General features: G+C 48.2%; 1 long non-coding RNA gene across 1 annotated transcript; it reads right to left on the reverse strand.

Annotated features, from left to right (window-relative positions):
• Positions 1-10,651: 10,651 nt before the first annotated feature.
• Positions 10,652-16,247, reverse strand: LOC144300781 (uncharacterized). The gene is made up of 3 exons (XR_013367560.1): positions 16,053-16,247; positions 14,142-14,233; positions 10,652-11,374 (listed from the first exon to the last, which is right to left on the reverse strand). It is a non-coding gene; the product is annotated as an uncharacterized LOC144300781 (long non-coding RNA).
• Between the last annotated feature and the right edge of the window lie 7,723 nt (positions 16,248-23,970).

The following is a 23,970-nucleotide window of genomic DNA, read 5'->3' on the forward strand; positions in this document are numbered from 1 at the left end:
GAAAGCAAACCATCTCCTATTCCTGTCTTCTTCTTTACCTTGAACTACTTATTCCCACTGAAGTCCTTCAGAATTCAGCTTCCCTGTTCAGAGAAGCCACCTCTGGCTGCCCCTCCTCAGCTCCCATTGTACTTCTTTTCTTCTCCTTCATGGGCCTTATCCCAGTTTTATCTCACAGGCTTACTTGTGGGAATATCTGATTAGTAGCCATCTCTGATACCCACTCATCTTGACATTTCTCTAAGGCAGTGACTCACCGTTTGGCCACCAGGAGAGTTGGGGGTGGGGGCTTCTTATAGCAGATGGATTTCTGCTGATTAACCTGGGGACAGGTTAAGAGAAACATCTGGAAGCGAAGTCCTGTGTCTCCTCTTCATGGAACTCGGTCCCAAGTTCTGGGGCTGTGGGACCCAGTAGGTTCTCAATAAAGAGCCAGAAATGAGTAAGTGAGCACAGTGACTGACATTGTTGTGGGCCAAGTTATCTAGGCTGAAGCCCAGGATATGTGACATAAACTGCAAGGAAGGAATGGGTCTGGCTCTGGCTGCACAGCGGAGGGCCCCCACACCCCTGAGCCTCCACACCCCCACACCTTTTCCCCTCGGTGAACTCAGGTTTGTGTTCATCCAGGACTTGAACAACAGCCACAGCTAGGGAATGTTCCCTTTGGGTAAAATGCCCTCTTCCCAAAGGGGACCATTCTGACATGTGCCCCTGTTGGGCACATCCTGTGCACCCACGGGGAGGTGGCTGAGCCACCAGGGTGGCCTTGGCTCAAGCTAAGAGCACTCTAACCTCAGGGAAAGGAGGAGAAAAAGGGCGGGGGTGGGAGAGCTTGGAGGGGGCAGCCAACAGGCAGTTCTCACATCTCAGGTTCAGAAATGATTGCCTTTCTCTCCTCTCCCTGTGGGTGGGGAGGTGTGTTATGAGCTGGTGACTTCAGGCTGGGCCTGGCGATGGGAGGAGGCACAGAGTTGTCAGGAGCAACTTAGCGAGTCCTATGACACCCATCACAACTGTGCCCCGATCGATCCTCAGCCCGTCGGTGGGATTCACAGGGTCTGCATGGCCTGTGCTGGGGGCTGTGGGGTGGGGGGGCTGCTGGACCCAAGAACCGGCGTAGGGGGGAGAAGTAGTGGAAGCGCAGGGATGAAGGGAGAGGACACAGCAAATCCAGGCCTGCCCCATTCCGGGGTGAGCAGCAGAGGAGGGGCCCCACCAGCGCCCCCCGGAGGCCGGGGCTAGAAGCCATGGGCCTCCCATAAAAGCACATCCACATCCCTGGTACCAGGGACAGGGCTTGGTGCTCGCCAGGCTCTGGGATCGCTTCATCTAGTGGTGAAACACAAGGGAGAAATGCTGAGTTTGGGGCCAGACAGGTCAGGGTGCAAATCCAAACGTGGTCACGTGTTGACCAAATGACCTTGAATGAGTCCTTAATCTTGCTTAGCTTTCTCTAGTTTCATCTTCCTTGATCATCCTTGTGGGTTAAAGACCTCCCCTATGAGGTCCTCAGGATAGTTATGGTGAAGTTATGGGAGCTCTCCACGTGTTACCACGGTGCACACGCCAGCACTTTCTCCGTGTAGTAAAGAAAATGTATGGCTTGAACAGAAAACACGGTCTAAATGGGGTCTCTCTTGCTCTTGCTCTTGCTCTCTCTCTCTCTTTCAACTGAAGATTCATGCCAGTGTCTGGAACCTACTCTAATTTACCTGAGGATTCACTTCCCCTGCACATCTTCTTAGTGTATTAGCTTGGATAGAAAAATTACAGTAAATGATTAGAATGAGACTAAACTGAGTTTTGAAAAGCACTTCATAGTTGGCAATACTTTTATGTACACTCTCACTTGATAGACAAGGAGTCTTGTTGGGATGAAAAACACAAGACAGGTGGCGGTAAGCAAATAGCTGTCCTGGCAACCCCACCTGTCCAGGAGTGTGCCTCTGGCATGGGGTGTCTCCCCCATGTTGGTGCAGTGTGCCAACAGCACTCGGTGCCCTTTGGAAATGCTGGTGTGAACATTAGTAAAGTGTTTCTTTAAAAAGAAGGGAATTCCGGGGCGTCTGGGTGGCACAGTTGTGTCCGACTCTTGGTTTCGGCTCAGGTTGTGGTCCCAGGATCATGAAATCAAACCCCTTGTCGGGCTCCAAACTCAGCACAGAGTCTGCTTGAGACTGTCTCCCTCTCCCTCTGCCCCTCCCTTTCTCTCTGTCTCTCTGTCTCTCTCTCGGTCTCTCTTTAGAATAAAGAAATAGAGACGCCTGGGTGGGTCAGCAGTTAAGCCTCTGCCTTCAGCCCAGGGTGTGATCCTGGAGACCTCAGGATCAAGTCCTCCATCGGGCTCTCTGCATGGAGCCTGCTTCTCCCTCTGCCTCTCCCTGTCTCTGCCTCTCTCTCTCTCTCATTAATAAATAAATAAAATCTTTTAAAAAAATAAATCTTTTTTTAAAAAGAGGGAATTTCATAGTGATTACCAGTCCCCTAAAACTCCACAGTGAAGCCTGTGCACTTGAGCTATTGTTACAGTTTTCTGACTTATACCTGCCTCCTTAAGAAGGATTTGGCATGACTTATCAAAGGAAAAAACAACTATATACATGTGTTTATTTGTACACACATACACACTTACCCGCACATGTATACATGCATACACTAACATATGCACATGCATACATATACAGTTGACAGTGCGATAAAATAAATGGATGAAGAAATCAAGGTAAAAGGGAAGAAGAAATGGTAAAAATCAGATTACTCTAAGGACTAGGCCATAGCACCTAGAGCACATGCTACAGATAGGGAAATACTGTTGTTAAACTATTGAGGGATGGAGAACTGGGCTTTATTTACACATTCTTGCAAAGACATTCTTTTATTTCACCCCCAAATCTCATGTCCAGAGTGGCGTAGACACACTCCTAGACATCAATATCACAAATCCCCTGCGTGGCAGTGTCTCTCCTCAAATCACTGTTTTACACTGAATTTGTTTCCTGGCATGAAACCCACTCTACCTTTAAGGCCGGTGCCTGCAGCATTTTTCACCTGGGGATTTCCTAGCCCAGCTATCAGACAGCGTCCTGGTCTGGGAAAGCAATCTGCCTCAGCCTAGGAACGAGACCAAGCTCCGCATCTTTGGACATTTTGGACAAGCAGAAGAGTTATTTGCCCAGTGAAATATAGTTGTTCAGAAGTTCCTAACTCTGGGGCTGCCTGGGTAGCTCAGTCGGTTAAGCATCTGCTTTCGGCTCATGTCAGGATCTTGGGGTTTGGGGATGGAGCCCCACATCAGGGAGTCTGCTTCTTCCTCTCCCTCTGCCCCCCCCCATTTGTGCTTACTCTCTCTCTCTCAAGTAAATAAATAAATAAATCTTAAAAAAAAAAAGTTCCTGTGTTGTGTGCTTACGGTCTTGAGTGCTTCGATCCATGATGTGGACTAGCATTGTGCTGCCTCGGGATGCCAGAAAGACAGCACACTGTAAGCTACAGAGAAATCAGTGCCTCCCGTTGACAAGCCACCTGGTGCGTTTTTCTTTTCTTTTAATGTAGGAAGATAACTTATTATGCCAACAGATTCTTTTCTTTAAAATATTTTATTTATTCATGAGAGACACACAGAGAGAGAGAGAGAGAGGCAGAGAGACATAGGCAGAGGGAGAAGCAGGCTCTCCATGTCAGGAGCCCAATGCAGGACTCAATCCCAGAACCCCGGGATCACACCCTGAGCTGAAGGCAGATGCTCAACCACTGAGTCACCCAGGCGTCCCGCCAACAGATTCTTAAAAATAAGTTCACTACTAAGGATAATGGGAAATGACATTGTATGGTTTTACCACTTAATAACAAATCCTAATTCAGCAGCCTCATTCTTTATTTACTGGTGTGGATAGGAGCTTCGGGGTTTGCACTCCACCTCTGGTACTTAGCAGCCTCATGAACTTGGGCAGGCCTGCCTGAGCCTAGATTTTTCTCATCTGAAAAATGGAGTAATAATAATACCCACATAATGGAGCAAATGCGAAGATTAAATGAGAGGATGTGTATCAAGTATTTAGCCATGTGTGGCATTCAATAAAGGTTAGCTGTTATTATTCATATTATTAATTTTGTGATGACAATGGTGATGACAATACTCTACAGCAAAAGTTCTTGACCAGGGATGATTTTGCATCTTTGGGGACACTTTCAATGTCCTGAGACATTTTTGGTTGTCCTAACTGGGAAGGAGGGTGTTCCCAGCACATTAGTGGGGAGAGGCCAGGATGCTGCTAAATATCCTGCAACGCAGAGGAAAGCCCCCACGATGAAATGATCCAACCCAAATGTCAACAATGCTGAGATTGAGAAACCCAGCATTTTAAAGTATAAAAAAGTCTCATTCAGAATGAAATACTTGGTTTTGAGGAAGTTGATTGTATCAGCTACAGAGATCACCCCTTAAATTAAAAAAAAAAAAAAACTGTTGGCAGTGTGCTAACTGGCTGCGTAATTTGACATAGCCTCAGTGTTGTCATCTGTAAAATGGCCAGTTTGTACTTGCTGATTTCTAAGTGTCCTTCCGGCTCTGACCCTCTCCGTGATTCTAATTTTCCATAACCTTCTTTTGTGCCCCAAGGAAGTAAGGGCCGAGCAGAACCCTGCTTGCTACATTCTGGATAAATAAGCGCACAATAGAATTCCTTTGGGAAATAAATCATCTTTTCATATAAAATCTTCTGAAGACCATTTCGAGAAGAGTAATAGATCTGCCAGTCCAACACCTGGAGGGTGGGTAATAATTTACTTAGCCCACTGACTTGGAGGCAGGTCCTGTTCTTGATAAATGGCCCAATTAAGCATCTGTTAATCACAGCATTATCTCATAGGAAGGTGGAATACCTACTTCTCTCAAGCAGTTTCTCAGTGAGATAACATCACACATTCCCTAAGCCATGAAGGGCATTTAAGAGCTGAGGGAAGTGTGGGGGGAACGGTGCCCCTCTCTCAGGGCTTCGGCCCCAACGGCTGCTGGGAATATCCTCCGTGTCCCATCCCGGCCCTTCCCCCATCAACCTTCCTATAACCTCAGCTCCTGAACTCTCCTGTTCGTCTGAGGCCTTGATAATAAAGCAACATCTGCAAAACCTACAAGAACCTTACTGCAGTTAATTGAGTAATTGAAGCAAGATGCAGGGCGAGGTGATCTATGGAGCTGGGTTGAGGTCTGGGAAGGGAGACAACGGATTTATTGCAAAGGCCGTGGGCGGCCTTGGGTCCAGGCCCTGGTTCACGGGAAGTTTGAGGTCATGCGGGATTAAAATATCTTTAAAAACAAATGGAATAATTTGACTGAAATATCAGGAACGCTGTGCCAGTTTATGCCAGGAGACCAGGTGTGATTTATTTACCTTGCGCCCAACACATTTTTTTGATATCTGCCCCATTAGTCGGAATTTATAGATTATTGAGCAAATAGATGGCCCTTGTCTGTGTCCGTCCGTCTGTCTCATCCTGATTGTTACACGAAGGCTGGCTTTTGTAGTTCCAGATAAGTAAAGATATGCCTTAAAGAGACTAGAGTTCCGGGAACTACCCAGGCGGGTAATCAGGGACAAAGATATTTACAATCGAGCAGTTTATTTGCTCAAAAGAGGCTGATTAGAGCTAATAAGCAATTGGTGGTAATATCTTCTTGTAATTTGAATACATCCATAAATCTTAACATTTAAGCACAATTCACCACCTTGAAGTCATTGGGTTCGATGCAATATATTTGCTAGCCTTGCAGATGCCAGATAGACACATTGTAGATGCATAAAATCACCCATGTGAGGGCCTGGCATGGGATCCGCCTGGCCACTAGCCCGAGCACACGCCCCCAGCACACGCCCCCAGCACACGGGAGGATTGGCTTTTTGGAAGGTTATTGCTCCTTTTGTAGTTTCTCCACTGCTTTATTAAATCCCAAATTCCTTGCAAAACTGTACAATTTTAATAACTCAAATCGGTGTGGATCATAAAGCTGTCTAAATATACCTAGCGCCTTGGGTACCAGACAGATCTGCGGGTGATGATGTCACTGGACCTGATTAACCGGAACAGGTCACCCGACAAGATTTTATTACAAGTGTCATTTAGATTTCTGACAGCTTTACAAGGCTTAATGGCTTTTTATTAAATACATTGTGTTCAAGGAAGCTGACAGTTGGGGATGCCTTGTAAATACAATGCAAAGGAATTTCCTTAGAAGCTGCGTGAGAGAAAGCAGAAGGAGCATGGGACATCCCTCCCTGTCCCTAGTCTCATTGCTCAGGAGGCCCAGGGTTCATTGTCTCCTGAGGCTAAAGACAAATGACCCCCCTGACGCCACCCCCGCTAGCTCTCTCCGAACCCAGCAGATCTGCCCCAGGTCAGCCCAGATGTTTTCATCTGAAGCTCTCCAGAGAATCAAATTCCTTAGCCCAGAGGGTAACCCACTCCTGCTAGACACCCCCGCCCTCCCCAACCCTTCTCTTAAGCCAGGCTTCCTCTTAGGCATCAGTGAGGCTGGCCTGCCCCACATTCCCATTGTCCATGAGCGGTTAGCTCCGTTTTGTTTCTTCTCAGCCCTGTTGGATCCACTCGGTGGGGAGGTGGGAGGAAGGACAGACGCACTCACCATCCAGGACTCCAGGTGCTGGGCGCTGTGCTTGGTGGCCTCGGTAAATCACCTCATCCAATCAGACAACCACCTCGCTGAGCAGGTGCTTTTACTCCCCTTTAACAAGTGAGGAATCCCCTTTAACAAGGGAGGAAATGCAGGTCCAGAAGGATCAAACAGAACGGGGGGAAGAGAAAGGAGCGTGAAGTATTTCTTATGTGCCCAGCTTTGATATGCTCTGGGTTATTTCTTACCCTACTATCTGAAGGAGGTACTATTTCCTGGCTTTTAAGATGAAGACGCTGAGGCTCACATGACTCCCCTGCCCCCATCACTCAGCCCAGATGAGGGCACGGTTACCACTAGAGACTCGCCACCACCTATTGGGCATCCTCTGTGCCAAGCGCTTTGCCAGCACAGCCTCACTGAGTCCTTGCACTGTTAGTATCATCCCCATCTCACAGGGCGCTTGAGGCCTGGGGAGTTCCAGTCACTGGCCCAAGCTCACGCAGTGCAATCAGGGACAGGGTCAGGATCCGAACCCAGGTAAACTGGTAAACTGAGTCCAGAGCCTGCGTTCTCAATGCCTGTGCACCGACAAGTCCTGCCTTCCCCAGCTCACAGCGGATCAGGAAAGCACGTGAGCGCTGTGCATCCGTGTGTTAGGTGCTGCTTCCAAGGCATTTTGCATAGTCACCTCACCCGATCTTCAGGACAGCATTCACAAGGGAGGAAATGACCAGTGTGACCCCCATTTTATAGATTGCATAGTCGAGGCATGAAGAGGTGAAATATCCGGCCTGTGGGTTGCAAACTGCAGGACGCCAGTTGCTCTTCCTCTCCTCTGAGGCCAGGCCTCCCCGCACCTCCAAGCCTGCGGCTCCAGCTTGGGGCAGTGGGCTGATGGTAAGTGGACACAACCAGAAATGTCAGGGCAGACTTTGAGATCAAAAGACTGGCAGCCAGTGGGAGATGAGCCCTGGGACTGACCATAGTAAGCTGGTAAAAACACTTCTCATTATCTGCGGATTCCGTGTTTGCCAATTCACCCACTCACTAAAATGTTTCCGTAACCCCAAATCAGTATTCATGGTGCTTTTGTGGGCGTTTGCAGACATGCGCAGGGTGGCACAAATTTTGAGTCACTCAGCACGCACATTCACAAGTGTCCTTTGGGAGGTATATCTAGTGTCATATTTTTCATATTTCATACTTTTTGTTGGTGACATCACTGTTTAAAATAGCCCCCAAGCAGCGTAATACTGTCTGGTGTTTCTAAGCTGAATAAAGCTGTGATGTGTCTTATGGAGTATTAGATAAGCTTCATTCAGGCATGAGTTATATATTTTTAAAGATTTTATTTATTTGTTCGTGAGCGAGACACAGAGAGAGGCAGAGACATAGAGGGAGAAGTAGGGTCCCTGTGGGGAACCCGATGTGGGACTCGATCCCAGGACCGTGGGATCACAACCTGAACCAAAGGCAGATGCCCAACCACTGAGCCACCCAGGTGCCCCCAGGCACGAGTTATAGTGGATATATTGGATATATATATATGGATATATACATAAATAATCTTTAAACAGAAACATTCACCAAGCAGGGTGATGTATTGATCAGCTGGCAACAACGTAAGAACCTAACAAGGAACCTAACCCTATACTTCCCCTAGGAGCAGCGGTTCCGTATTTAGGAATCCGTCATCTGTGGCAACCTTATAGAGCATAACAACCACAAATAACAAAAATCGACTGTACTTCCCAAGTTTCTCTCATGTATGCAGCCCTCTGCTTTTTGCTCTTGGGGGCAGAAGGACAAACCCTGTCCTCTGCTCTCTCAGGACTCATCATCACCACAGTGACAGATGCCCAAACACTGACAGTGTCTGAACCAGCCCAGGATCCAGGACCAAACCAGTGTGCACTCGCGCAGCAGAACTTCTCGGGCAGTGCTGTCTGTAGAAAAAAGAACAAGAGCCACGGATGTCGTTTTCAATCTTCTAGTGGCCACGTTTACAAAAAAGTAAAAAGAAGGGGCACCTGGTGGCTCAGTGGTTGAGCATCTGCCTTTGGCTCAGGTCGTGATTCCGGGATCCCGGGATTGAGTCCTGCATCAGGCTCCCTGCAGGGAGCCTGCTTCTCCCTCTGCCTGTGTCTCTGCCTCTCTCTGTGTCTCTTATGAATAAATAAATAAAACTTTTTTAAAAAAAGAAACCAGGATACTGCAGTTTAATAATATATTTAACCCAATATAAGTAAAATATTACCAACACACAATTAATATAAAAATATTAATGAAATGTTTTGCGTTCTCTTTTTTGCACCGTCTTCGAACTCCAGCACGTGTTTGGCACCCACAGCACATCTCAGTTACGACCAGCCACATTTCAAGTGCTCAGTGTCCACATGGGACCAGTGGCTGCTGTTTGGACATCGTGATTCTAAAGGGCAGGACGTGCCATCCCCAATTACACCCAGAAAAAGGGATCTGTGCACAATGGGTGTTCAGCAAACTCCTTCCGTGACAGTTTGTAGTCAGAAGAGGTTGTAGATACAGCTCAAGCATGGGGGATCTTGGGCAGGTCACTTGATCTGTCCAAGCCTCGGGTATCTAGAAAAAGGGAGTGATGCTAACACCTCCTAATCTTCCTAAGGGAGAATAAGAGGAGACGACAGTGTACAGTGAGACCTCAGTAAACACTGGATGTCACTAATACTATATTTTTGTTACTGGAAGGGTGAACTCAGCAGTCTGTGTCCAGCCTAGTCCTACAGAGGCTCAGAAGATCCATGTATGCACTGGACCCAAAGTCCTAAATATTTAATACTGCATATGAAACTGAAATTCTGATGTTCCAGACCGAAGCAGCCAAACTGGAAACTCAGTAATATTCCACGAGCCACCCCCAGAAAGAATCAGGGGCTAGTCAGGAAATTATTTCCATTTAATGGGGGCAGGGGGAGGGTGCTGGGTCCCCAGGGACCCTGCTGCATCCCCCTGCTTGGCACCCACGCCGCCTCAGCCCGGTTCCATCTTTTCTGAAGCCAGGCTTTGCTCAGAGTTGGGAAGAGGAGCCAAGGGGGCAAACAGATTTTTCTTCCCTTCCTATCGCCCCACAGCCTCCAGGCCTGGAGCGAGGCTACCGGGGTCTCTCTGTGTAACTTGCTCACTGTTTCTGATCTCTGGGGCTTGGGAGCATAATTTTATGTGAGGACTGGGTTTCTCAACTCCAACTGTGCACGGACTCCATTTAAAGGAAAAAATAATTCATACATTCTAGAGAGTTCAGCTCGGGCCCCCATCGGAGACAACAACAAAATTGAAAGGCTTACTCTACAGCAAAGCATATTATCATTGCAACAAAGAACATGTGTTTAGATGTCGGTTTGAGAATTATTTTTATACTATTGAAATAAAATGTGATTTTTAAAGTTTGTATGGGACTTACGGCTTCCCAAGATTAGGTCTTTAGACGGCAGTTGTCAGAAGTCACTGAGTTAGAGAGAACTGCTGTGTGGAGGTCATCTGGAAAAGGCCAGGGCAGCCTGGAGGAATGGCCCAAGCCACTCCGTCTCATCCATCATGTCACCTCCCAGCCTCAGGGAATGGACACCTGGCTTGGGCCCCTGTGCCCACCCCCAGCCTCTGGGTGGCAACTTGAAGCTAATTCCCACATCGCTAAATCCAGCCCCCTCACTTGGCAGGCCAGCACCTGTCCTCTTGCCTTTGGGGGCAGGGTAGAGTTTTCACCTTTGTTTCCTTTTTCCTCTGGATAAAAATCTCCATGGTGGCAGGTTAACCTTCAAACCAGAACTTTGGAAATATCCTATGTACTAAAGTTACAGAGTCCATTTAAAATTAATGGCAATTTGGGATCCCTGGGTGGTGCAGCGGTTTGGCGCCTGCCTTTGGCCCGGGGCGCGATCCTGGAGACCCGAGATCAAATCCCACGTCGGGCTCCCTGCATGGAGCCTGCTTCTCCCTCTGCCGGTGTCTCTGCCTCTCTCTCTCTCTCTCTCTCTCTGTGACTATCATAAATAAATAAATAAATAAATAAATAAATAAATAAATAAATAAATCTTAAAAAAATAAAATTAATGGCAATTTGCTTACAATACTTTTTCATACAACTTCTAAAATGGGCCCCATCTGCCCCAGCTGTCTCCTTGGTGTGAGGCCCCCGCAGCCACGTGGGAAAAGCATGGCTTGGAATGAGCCAGAAGGAAGTGAGAACCCAACTCTGCTGCTGAGACTTGGGATGTCACATAGAAGAATCTGCAAGCCTCAGCTTAGTAAATCGTGGAGCACATCGGCCACCCGGAGGGCGAGGGGTAAGTGACATAACCAGGTTATTTGTCCCTGGCACAATAACCACCTACCAAAGGACCCAGTGCAGAATGGAGGCTAAGCGTTCCCCCGTGGCTCCTAGAAATCAGGAGGGAGTCCCCTCTCTTTCTGGCTATCCCCAGGGCAAAGCAGCCTGTCTGGATAAAGCAGCACCGAAAAGGATGCTAAATGTCAACTTCTGAGAGAGGGTGGCGGACTGCTCCGATGTGTGCCAGCTGAGTGAGAAGCTACGCTCTCCGCACTTGTCTCAGGTCACATGTACCACCAGCCGTCCAACGTGGCAGCCTGCCGTGCCCCCTCCGCAGAGCCACAGGGGCAGAGATGCAATGGGCCGCGTCTAGGCTGTCAACTCCTCGCATCTCCAGACTCGATGGGCTCCTTCAGTTCACCTGGCCTCCGACGCTGCAAGAGAGGTGGTGAGGGGGGTGCGCTGGGTTAGGTAAACCTCCCCCCTCCTCTCCCAGGCTTAGGCGCAGGCAGCCCTGCATTCAGTGCCTTCGAGAAGGTAGGTACACGGGTGCGGCCGTATGAGCAGCGCTGTCAGGTGGTGGAAGGCGCCCAGAAATCAGGAACAGACACTGCACAGAGGGGCCCTGACTTGTCAGAGGAGCCACCTCCTCCAGGAACCCCCATGCCTGTTCATGTCACACTGAACGTCACCGCAGAGCCAGAGGACTCTCCAGTGCCCCCTCCACGCCCCAGCCACTGCTGGATTTACCTGTCACGCTTTGATAATTCTCTGCTCTTCCACGAACCAACCATGAGACCTGCACTGATGATTTACTCTCTCTCCTCTTCAGTTTTCCCATCCGTGCAAGTGAACGCGATGATGCCTGCTTCTCAGAGATGGGGGGATTACCTGAGCTGACAAGTGAAAGCATGCAACAGAGCCCATGCGTGCTAAGTGTTGGATTAGCTTTTTAAGATCAGGATTGCTAGATAATGTTCACATTTGACACCTGTTTTTTAAAGATTTTATTTATCTATGAGAGACAGAGACACAGGCAGAGGGAGAAGCAGGCTCCATGCACGGAGCCCAATGTGGGACTCGATCCTGGGTCTCCAGGATCACGGCCTGGGCTGAAGGCAGCGCTAAACCGCTGAGCCACCCAGGCTGCCCCGTTTGACATCTTTGTCAAAGGAAAGGGCCTAGCATCTCACTGGGTGTAGTGAGTACCTCTATCTCCCCATATCCCGTGAGGGGGGAGAAATAGTCTCTAACACTCATGCAGGCCAAGACATCTTGATGCCTGCCAGAAGTTCCATGCCACCCGCCGTGGCTACCTGGTGTGTGCGGAGCCTGCACGACTCTCCATGACTGCCCTGGGCCAGCTCTTATCTGAGATGTGTCTAGAGTCCAAGGGAGGTTCTTCCCTCAATTTTTGGTCCTGAAAGCCATCCAACTCCCACAGTTAAAGTAAATCTTGGGGATCCCTGCGTGGCTCAGAGGTTTGGCACCTGCCTTTGGCCCAGGGCGCGATCCTGGAGTCCCGGGATCGAGTCCTGCTTCGGGCTCCAGGCATGGAGCCTGCTTCTCCCTCTGCCTGTCTCTGCCTCTCTCTCTCTCTCTGTCTGTCATGAATAAATAAATAATAATTAAAAAATCTTAAAAAAAAAAAGTAAAACTCACTAGGCTTGAGAGAGGAGCCCTCTCTTCCCTGTGACTGTCTGTAGTTTTCTGACTTTGCACCTCTGAGTAGAAGCCCCGTGGGTTCAGGCTCAGATGCCAGGAGGGCCCAGCTTTTTGTGGTTTGGGGAAGGCTCATCATGCCCTAGAGCCAGGCTTCCTGGCAGGATCTCCCCCATTCTCCCTGGCAACACACTTGCCCAGATTAGGTTTTACTGAGCCCCGAGTGCCCCCCTCGGCAGCGCCCCCTGCTAATGTCAGACTGGTCTCCCTGCCTCTGTCCCTCCCCCTCTCTGCTCCTCTTTCTACACTTGGCCTTCTACAATATCAATCTATGCACATCACCCACCCCTTCTTAAAACCAGCTGATGGCTTCCATGACCCTCGGGTGGAATTCCTAACTCCTTCCCACATTTCAGAAGGTTCTTCTGAGCTTGCCGCTGCTCTTCTGCCCATCGCCCTGCTAATTCCCACCCCAGCTTCAGTTCTCAGTCTAGGTGTCACCTCCTCTGGGAAGTCTTTCCTGATGCACGTCCCACTGCCGTCTAGTCCTTATCCAAGCGTGTACCAAACCTCATGTGCTGAAATGGCCTGTGCACCTGTCTCTCTGAGAGGCTGAACTAACTTCCTCCTCTCCACTTCCCAGTGCCTGGAAAACTGTACAGAATTAATGAGTTCATAGATGTGGGATGACTACTTCTGGAGGCTCTACGCGAAGCTCTCTCAGCACTGGGGCAAGCAGCTCAGAGCTCCCCCCGAGGCCTGTGGCCCAGCAGAGGTCTGTGGTTTTACTGCTAATGGAAATTGGGCTGGCAGATCAAAGGCAATGACTCCTACGGTCCAGACTGCCAGAAGCCAGCACTATCGAAATATCAGTTGAATTGGTAATTCAAAATTAAGTGGGTTAATGATTGACACAGATTCGTAAAACCCAGCCCACCACCTCGCCTCTTGCACAGAGGGCCTTTCCTATTCTGGGTTGTCTGGGAGCACCAGCCTTCCAAACAGGAGTTCATTTAGTGCTAGCCCTGCATCCCCCGGACCACCACCCCCCCACCAGCTTTAAAGGGCCCCTGTTCTCAAAAAGCGCTGCACCAGTCCTGTGAGGTGTCTTAGAAAAGGCTTAGCACCTGAGATCCCCTTTCAGAAATAAAAACTCACAAATTTGAGCCAAGGGAAAAAAGCCTGGTACAACTTTGCACCTGTAATCCATGAGTCACTTGATTAGGAAAATACTCAGCAACAAGTTCATGATTCTCGGTGTGGGGTACAGGAAAGTGTAGGGGGGGTGCGTGTGGAGAGCAAGAAATACCTTCAGCTGCAACAGCTCCCAAATCCCAACCATGATCTAAGTACTCTGGGCCGGCCACATTTTGGAAAATGTCTTTTCCCCTCCTGGTGCTGTATTGGGCTAATCTGAAGGCAGCACATGAACGTGAACAACCGCAGGAGGATTTCAAGGAGGCAGGCAGGGCTTTGTTCAGAAGCTGGGGAGGAGAATGCGATCCTGGGAGGGAGAGATGGGGGGATGTGGGGTCCCACCTGTCAGATGAGGGAGACCCAGCCAGGAGCAACCCTCAGCAAAGCCTCTGGTGGACGTGGACTTGTAAATGCCCTGACAATGCATGGAGAATCTGTAAGAGAAAAAAGTCCTTTGTGCTGGCCCCTCACCCTGTTGGGGGCCTGCTGACCATTGTGCAGAGTTCAAGTCCAGATAAGGCACACAATGCTGGGGGGTCTGGTCTATCCACACCTCCTGGCATGCTCATCAGCGTGATTCTGAGAAGGCTGACCCTGGCTAAGGATGCCTTAGGTGCCTAGGGCGGAGGGACATGTGTAGCCCTGGGGCCCAACTTTAGAGCCTCTATTTCTTCTCCAAAATAGGGCTGATCACCCCTTTCCTTCAGGTGAGGTGAGGATCCAGTAAGATCATTCACATCCAGCAGCTGGCCAAGTGCCCAGCACCGCGGCCATCCCCAGCTCTCCTGAGAGGCAAGCACAACAGTTCTCAATGACTGTGACCCACACGGTCACCCGGGGTCACTCTAGGAATGCTTCCCACTCCCCACACCCCCACCCGCTGCTGTTTGTTTGTTTTAGGCCTTTCTGGAAAAGAGGCTGAGCACCTGGGAAGAGAAGAAGAAGGTGCTTTGTCACATGGGGTCTCAGACCAGGGGGACAGGAGGACAGGCGGGATGGCTCCCTCCCAGATCTCTGTCTGACCCTCCCCCACTTCCCACCTGGGCTTGGATGGAGGGGACATAGGAGGGCCAGGGGGCCAGGGAAGGCCGAGGACCGAAGGCCACCTCTATTCTCCCCCTCACATCCTTTCGCCCACCTTCCCTTCGAGTTTGTTATGAGCAAGAGATCTTGGGCTGCATATTAATAAAACAATGGAATTTTTATTTCTTCTTCTCATAAATTACATAATTCAAACCTTAAAACACCTTTAATGAACAGTGACTGGCCATGTGACACTTAATAAAACTGGGCTCAGGTCAGTTTCTGCTTGACAGGCTACCAGCCGAGAATGTGCCTTACGAGTAAATGATTAAGAGGCGGGGATCTTTCCTGGGCTCTACTATTAAACACTTCAAAGGTTTCCAAAGTCAGATAAAATGAAAAGCAAATGTGTTTCACTGCCTCTCAAATGCCTCAAATGTTTTAGCAGGTGCAAGCAATGAAACCTTCCATGGTGACAGCATTTTAGGGTCTGCAAAGTGCACCCGACTGAATTCTGGGAATTCTGGACTGGCTTCATAAAAATTCATGATCCCCAATGAGGAGAGATGTTCGGTCTTCAGAGCCCATCTACATATGCGGCACAGAAGGAAAATATCTCAGGGTCCTCCAGGTCATGGGTCAGCTTAACCCTTTCTGCTCCAAGAGAGACCCCACCTGCATCCCCAGCTGGAGTGGTCAGTGTTGTGCCAGCCAAACCAGGACGGCGGGGGGTGGGGGGGGATGGCAAATCTCTGGATTGGCCTAGACTTTCCAAAGGCACATTAGTGCTCAGGTTAAACCCAGGTCCTCTTTTTTTCTGGGCATGAATACATTTTTTTATGTGGTCGAGGAATGCTTCACAGACTATGAGAGCCAGTGGACTTAGTACAGAGAGACGGTGGGATCTGTGCAAATTATTTCACCTCTCTGTAGCCTAGTTTCCTCATCTGTAAGATGGGGACAATCATAGCACCTACCTCACAGGGTTTGTGTGAGGATTAAATGGGTTAACGTCATAGAAGTGCTTAGATCATATAGCCGAATTCAATACATGTTTGCGATTCTTATTGTCCCATTAGGGAAAATGAATACAAAAAGTTAGCGTTCTACAGCTTGGCGATTTGAGCTTTTCATTTAAAATTTGCTGTAACTTAGCTTTATAAGTCATAGTAATCTCTCACATAGACTTGTAATATTTTATAGTTTACAAAGGACGTTCTGAGACGTTACCTCATTCCAACTTTTCAACGGTAAAGCCGTTAAGGCAGGGATGCTCTTCCATGGACCCAGGATGGATTTCCAGCTCTGCTCTGGCTCCCTTCCATAGAGTTGGACCCATCACCGCTCGGACCTCTGAATCTGTGAAATGGGTACAGAGAGGCTCCCTCCGAATCCCAACATATGCCACACTCTAGAACTGGCGCCACCAACATCCGCTGAGTGATCGGAGCTATTGGCTCCATTCTTATCCTATGGTTTTCTTATTTATGAGGAACTCAAATGCACTTCACGTATTATCTCCATAATCTTGCAAGCAGTTGTTTATGAGACCTCAACTTTTATTCTTCCCCTTTCATAATGAGGAGGGCAATGAAATGGCATTCCAAGAGTCAATGAGGGAGAACTCCTTAGTTCTTTCCTCAGGGAATAGCTGAGCAGAGATTGTTATCAGAGAACATTCTCCTGATTTCCTGGCACTACAAAATTACTCACCTCCCCCTCAACAATGCCCAGTACTCAGGGCACATCTCCAGAAGACTTTGTAGGCTCGGGGTAATGTGAATTTGGGACACATCTTATGGCTCCTGCACCACACGATGGGTACCCCAAATGCACACTGTCATAAGCATCTCACTGACCAGCCCCAGCCCCCCGCCAGTCAGCACACAGTAGAGATGCCCTTGGACAAAATCACCATCAGTGTTTTGGCTCAGACATCTCTTCTCTCCTTTCCCGACAGAAAGCCTGCTGGAGCCAGCTTGGCCTCTACTCATTCTCCCCACACAACTCTCATTAACTATGCATCCACACCTGTCTCACCATCCGAGTTCAGGACATGATTTTAAGACGAATGTAAAGAAATAATTACCAGGATGTCCTTTGTAGTATTATTTTTAATAGTGGCAAATACAAAACATCTCCAGTGTTCAGCATTAATAAAACTTGGAGCAGCCATATGCTGAAGAACTAAGCAGGCATTTTAGATGAGGCTGGTAGTGACATAAAAAGAAATTCACGTGTCACGCTAAGTTACAAAAAACTCTGTTGTAGTGCTGTATGTCTAGAACGATTCCTTGTGTGCCAGAAGTACAAATTTTTATATGTAAGTACTAAAAGATATGTATGCCTCTTTCTGAGAGCCTGTGAGGATACACATAAGTTGGTTAATCATGTTTACTACTCAGTAATATATTTCAATTTTTTTTTCAATTTTTATTGTCAGTACTGTGATTTCAGATTTAACGTTTTGTTCACTTTTCCTTTTGGTTGGTCCATCTGCATTTTCCGATTTCTCCATGTAAGACCTGATTTTTTTTGTTATATATTTTAAAACGTTACTTTTAATTAAAAAAAAAAAATACTTAGAGTTTCATACCTGAGAGTAGCTTTGGAATTCATCCAGTCTATTGGCCTTTGTTGCCAGGCCTAGAGAAGTGAGTTACTTCCATGAAGGTCCTCAAGCTATTTGGTGGCAAAGCCATGACCAGAGACCAGGTCCCCTAACTCATCCTCATTCCTTCCAAGAAGTCCCATGATGTCTCCAAGATTTTGATAAATATGGAGGGACCATTTCCATAAAGCCGTCCGCACAGAACCACCTTCCCTCTCAGCGAAACTAAGCATTCCTCAATTGGCTTACAAGCAAACGTGCCTCGCGCTGGATCTGTCTCCACCCCTTACCCCCTGGGAATGGCACCAGTGGCAGGGTTACAAATCAGTGGCACATATCCATGTATGTGCCAGGACCTGGGGTAAAGCGTTACGCCAGATTTCAACACATCATTCTTGTCCAAGCTTCCATTGTTTTCCCGAATGTGGGACCCTGCCCTGCCCTCAGCCTGCTCCACCCCTGCGCTCATCCTGGTCCAGCTACATGGTTAATGAACAACGTGGCCAAATGAATGGGTGGAGATTGTATCAGCTTGTTTCAAACAAAGATTTTTCTTCCCTAAACCACCCTCAGCATTTATGGTTTTCCTTCTCATCCATCATGACTCATTCATTTGCTGATGCTAACATGGAAGGTGGTTGTTCCGTTCAATTGCAGTAATTTTCTCATCAAGGAGAAGAAAGAACCGATGTTCCAGGCAGTAACTTTAAGTGAGGCCGAATATCCCAGTGTGACCACAGCGGCAGGTGGGCGAAGGGGAGGATGGCTGGGCTGGAGCTGAGCTTCTGCCAAGACCTCCGAGAGCAAGTTTGAGCTGGTGCTAGCAGCATCCGCCCTCCCAGGGCGTGGTGCTTGCACCTTCACCTCCTCGTGGGGATCCCCAGCAGCCCTCTGCACCTGATCTGCTCAGCTTCCTTTGCAGTGGTGGGGGGGATCAAAAGGTGTGCAGAGAGGCTGGGTGAATTCTCAAGGTCACAGGCTAGTAAGGCCTCCACCCCCTACTCCAGGATTTTTTTCCCCCCTTCTATTAGCCTCAGGGAGAATTTGAATAGTTGTGGGACTCACTGCTCTGACTATCTACAGGAGGCAGAAGGAACACTCTGACCCATTTAGGAATGAGGGCAGAAAAATTAAATCACTGAAAATGTCCGAACCTCAGAAGCTCCAAGCTCGGGGCTTGTACCACAGGCATCACTTGTCTCCCTTCTCCTGTATTCTCCCTTTTAAGCCTCAAATGATCCTAAAGTCTCAGAATTGTCCCTCCTGGGAATCTGTTCCATGGAAATAAAAGCACAGCTACCTAAAGATATGTGTCTACACATGAACGCATAAGGATGTTTAGCACAGTATTGTTCCTTGCAGCCAAAAATAAAAATTAAAAATCAAATGAACTCTCATCCATAGAAGAATGGCCAAAAAATAAAGGTTCATGCCCACTCTGGGTGAACAAGAGCTTCGTTGTCAGATTTGGGAGGGCAGATTTCCATGAGACAGGGGTGAGAGAGAAAAGCAGGTGGCAGGGGGTCATATATATGCATACTTCGTACCTGTGTTTATGTTTACATGTCTTTGTATGATTCTGTGAGCACTGAGAAAGTATAGAGGGACACAAAACAGGCTGCCAGCACAAGTTGGCGGTGGAGGGATTGACAGGAGAAGCAAGTAGAAAAGAAAGTCTGCACTGAAAAGCATAATATGTAATAAGATCTTAAATGTTGGGGCACCTGGGTGGCTCAGCAGTTGAGCATCTGCCTTCGGCTCAGGCCGTGATTCTGGGGTCCTGGGATCGAGTCCCACATCAGGCTCCCCGCAGGCAGCCTGCTTCTCCCTCTGCTTGTGTCTCTGCCTCTCTCTGTGTGCCTCTCATGAATAAATAAATAAAATATTTGCAAAAAATAAGATCTTAAATGTGTGAGCTATACGTGTGTGGGTGCAGATAAACTTTAAAAAAAACAAAAAGATTGAGGTACATTCAGATTTGCTGACTTGTAAAGCCATCAAGTATTCAAAGCAAGACAGGTTGAGAAAAACTTGTAAGGTAGGAGTCCATTTCCATGAAAACAACAAATATGACTCCTCGGTGTGTTCACATGTGTTGGGGATGGGTGTGCGAGGAGAACAGTGTGGAAGGTCTCATGCCCATGAACACTGGCTACTGGCAGAGGGTGGTGTGGGAACAGGTGGCCGAGATGGCTTTTCTTTTTTCGGCTTTGTCTTGTCTGACTTTAAATGTGTTTAAATTTAAAAAATTTTTTTTTTTTTTATTCTGAAAAGTATCCAATTGACTGTTTTTAATGTTCCCATGTGCCTATTCTCTGATGGCCTTCCTTGACACATTAAGTGACTCTGTAACCCTCACAGTGGTGTTCTGAGCCTGTGATGGCTGTTCTTGCATGTGGGGAAGGCTTGGGACAGACAGGCACTGTCTGGGGATTCGGGGCTGGGTGGATGGGACCCACCTCCGGCCACCTGGGATCACACTGTCACCCACCCAAGTATCACCCACCCAAACCTTAAGACTGTGGAAGGCTCAGTAGGAAGCACCACTTTCAGAGGAGGCAGATTCGGGGTCCTGAGGGAGTGACTTGGCTCACGTTGTGGAGATTTTGGTCTCTACCAGCCAGCCTGGCTTATCATCATTGTGTTAGATGCTATGCTGGTGAGAAAGCAGGCGAAGTACAGGGCTGACGTGAATTTTAGTTCCTGGGAAGTCTTCACATGGAGGAAAAAGCATGAGTTAGAGTTTTGTCAGACTGGACCCTAACGAGAAGACGGGAGAGGAGAAGGTGGAGGTTGGGCATCGAGGCCCATGAGCTTTGCCACAGGGGGTTGGTGGGAAGCCTTCCCAGGACTGCTGTGGAGATAGGGCAGGGTCATAGACTCAAGGTCAGGACTTGGGGCTCTGCTCAGGGAGCCCGTCGCCTAGCCGTCCCCCTCGCCTGCCAAGGGTCCTCCGTGGCACACACGGCCATCCAACACGCTGCATGCTTTACTTATTCTACGGTCAGGTTTCCTTTACTGAATTGGAAGGTCTCTGTGGTCACGGCTTCTTGTCTGTTCTGTTCACTGCTATATTCTCGTGACCTAGAACAACACCCATGGAGCTGCCCGACAGTCACTCAACGTGTAAACAAATACACAGTGAATAAGTGAAGACCAGAAATTCGGTGAAAAATTGAAAATATCAATGTTTAACAATGGAGGCGAGGAAGCAAATAGAGTGGGATGTATCCATTTGAAGGGATATTATGCAGCCATCAAAAACGCTTTGGCTCATGGACTGTGCTCCAAACCATTCATAGAAATGACTTCTGAGGATGGGTTTAGCGGAGGTGTGGTACCGTTACCTTCTCCTATCAGGTCATTGTGAACTACCGTTTTACTTTGTATCTCATTTGTTAACTGGAAAAGAAAAACACACCATGTAATATAGAAAAGGGTTTGGATTTTTATTTATTTATTCTTAAGAGACAGAGAGAGAGTGAAAGACAGACAGAGAGACAGATAGGCAGACAGACAGACAGAAGCAGGCCCCTCTCAAGGAGCAGGGAGCCCAATGTGGGACTCAATCCTAGGACCCCGTGATCATGACCTGAATAAAAGGCAGATGCTTTGCCGCTTAGCCACCCAGGGGCCCTAGAGAAGGGTTTGAAGGTTTTTGTAATACATGAAAAAATAAATGTGAAGCAGTGTTCAATTTTTTTAAAAAAATCAATGTACAAACCTTTACGTAGAAAAATTCTATGTGCTTATGTGCCCAGAAAAGGAAGGAGGAAACTCTAACGATGATTGTCTTGTTTTCTTTTTCTGTTTTACATTTTTCTGTTCTTCGAAATTACCTGCCATAAGCATCTAGTCAGCAAACAAAAGCTTTACTTAAAAATACAAAGTAAAAACGAATAAATAAGGATAAAAACGTAATGCAGCCATCTATACTTGACGATGCGAAATACGATGATGTGGAAATAGGAGATGGGAAACAAGAGAAGTTTGGTTTATTTATTTATCTATTTTTTTGATTGTCAGCTCAGACAGCGTCTCCAGGCTGCCGGGAAGGCTGTACCTGCTGTGCAGAAGCCGGTGTCCGAGGGGCCCTTCAGGGTTTTCGGGTCGGGACCGAATCTGCTTCCTCAGCCAGAGGATCCTCGCTGACTTCAAGTCGGTCTTCCTCTGATCTAACTCAATTCCCTCCTGCTTCAAAAGACAGAGCAAAACAAAACGGAGCAGCCGCAACTCTCCAGGGTAATAGGAAGCCCGGCGATGCCCTTGCAGACACCGTCTGCAGGTGGGACAGCGGGACAGCGCTGCGCAGCCCTCGGCCCAGCCCTTCCCCGCTCAAGGTGCGGAATCCGCCTGGCTGCTATGAGCGGGCTTTTCACCCTTGCACATGATCGCTGCCTCCTCTGGCCCCGGGCCGGGAATGTGCATCATTCCCTCAAAAAGGTGCCCCAGACAGAACTCAGGAAGGGACTGGCCGAGGTTACAAGGGCTGAGTGGTTTGCTCCCTGGGCCTGGCGCGCACCCCCTGCCACTGATCTGTCCCTCTGTCAATGACTTAGAAGGCAACACAGAGCCCTGTCATCAGGGCATTTCGATGACAGCCTCGGGGTCTCTCGTTAGCTACGCCCCACGACTCCGATTCCTGGGTCTCCTTACCTTTTGGGGTTCAGGATGGCTGCGTTCACACCGTCCCTTTCTCTTCGTGCCACTTGCCACCGCCATCAGTCGCTAACCGGCCCAGGAGAAGAGCGGCCACTAAGCGGGTTGGCGGTGCTAAGCAGCATCTACACCCTGCCTGCCGGCCCGAGACAATCCAGCGCCCTGAGCCACCCTACCACCTGCACAGGAGGACTGCTGCCCCCACGGACAGGGGGGACAGGACACTTCTGTGAATGGGCAGGTGGACCCCATTCAAATGCAGAGCAGCTGATTTCCGAATGGTCCGGCCAAACCACACACGCGCACGCATGTACACACACGCACACACACAACACAGCTTATTGCAGCATTCAAAAACAGATTTAAAACACATTGATGGAGTTAACAGACTGTGAGAGGGTTTTTTTTTTAAATAAAATTAATTTGTAAAAGTTTCAAGATGTTAACAAATGATCAATGAGACCGTTTCATAATTGATTTAAAAAATTCATTAGCTACACAGTGTGGCTTTATATTAACTTTTACTTCAGCTTCCAGTTGAGCTTTTGTTGCACTTGAGTGGATCCAGGAAAGAGGAATTCCCGTGGTTGCTTGGGTTTGAACCTCATCCTGGAGGCCCACCCATTGCTTCAAGGCTTTGGGGCCAGGATATTGACCCTGGAATCAGGTTTAGTTGCCTCTCATGCCAGTGAGGAGGTGGGGGTGGAGAGGGGGCTTTTGTAGAAGACTCGGGGAGTCCTCTAGTGCCACCCAAGCCTGCCTCATCTTCCCCAAAGTGTAGCCCCCTACACACACTCCCCAAGTCCATCTCTCCCCTACATGGGTACAGGGCTGTCCTCAGCTTCCAGCCTATTTCACAATATTCCCATGTCGACCCCTTCTCATTTGTCCACCCACCCATCTTCTATCCATGCATGTATTCATCCAGTATTCACTGAATGCCCACTAAATGCCAGGTACTTTGCTGGATAATGGAAATTTCACTCACCATTTCTCTCTTCTCTCTTGATTATTTCTCAAAAAAGAGGACAGAAGCAGGAGCACACAGGTCTCAGTAGAAAGTGGGTTGCCAGTGGTTACCAGTGACTTCCAGGGCTTCCTGTCCTTTGAAAGTAAATTCTGGGAGGCCAGTCTGCAGGCTTCTTTGGGGTTTTGATAGTGAAGCCTCCATCGCCCATCACTCTCTCCTCACTTTCCCATGTTGCTTTATTTTCCTTCATGGCAGTTGCTATCCTTGACATGCCCTACATTTAGCTGACTTCTCTTTTATTATCTCTCTCCCCACTACCAAAATGTAAGTGTCAGACAGGTAGAGATTTTGTTTTGTTCACTGTGGTTTCCCTGGTGGCCAGATCCATGTCTGGCACGTGGTTGGAACTCAAAAATATTTGGTTTGGGTGGATGGATGAGAGGATGGATGGATGTATGGATGATGAATGGATCAACAGATGGATGGAAAACAGATATGAATCCTGCCCTTGTGGAGTTTTGGGTTTTACGAAAGAGACTATGGATTTAAGAATCACAAATGAAGTCAATATAAAATTGCAATTCCGTCAAATGCCAGAAAGAATGATAATCCAGCTTCAGTGAAGAATTTAACAAAGGGCTTTGACCTGGTCTGGGTAGATGGGGCCCTCACTCTGAGGAAGTGCTTCCCCCTCTCTAAGAATAACTGCCAAGATACGTGGGATTGCAAAACAAGATTGAAAATAGAATTTTAGCCAAAATTCTGGTGCCAGCGGGGGAGAGTGTTTTCTTGAGACTTAAACAGAACTTTTCAGGACCTAGAAATCAATTGAGTACCTCATCTTCTCCTGGTGCCCTTTCAGTGAAGCCTAAGAGAAAGAGAAGAGCACTCACAATAGCATCAACTTC

This window comes from Canis aureus, chromosome 29 (genome assembly GCF_053574225.1).
Source record: "Canis aureus isolate CA01 chromosome 29, VMU_Caureus_v.1.0, whole genome shotgun sequence".
Lineage (NCBI taxonomy): Eukaryota > Metazoa > Chordata > Mammalia > Carnivora > Canidae > Canis > Canis aureus.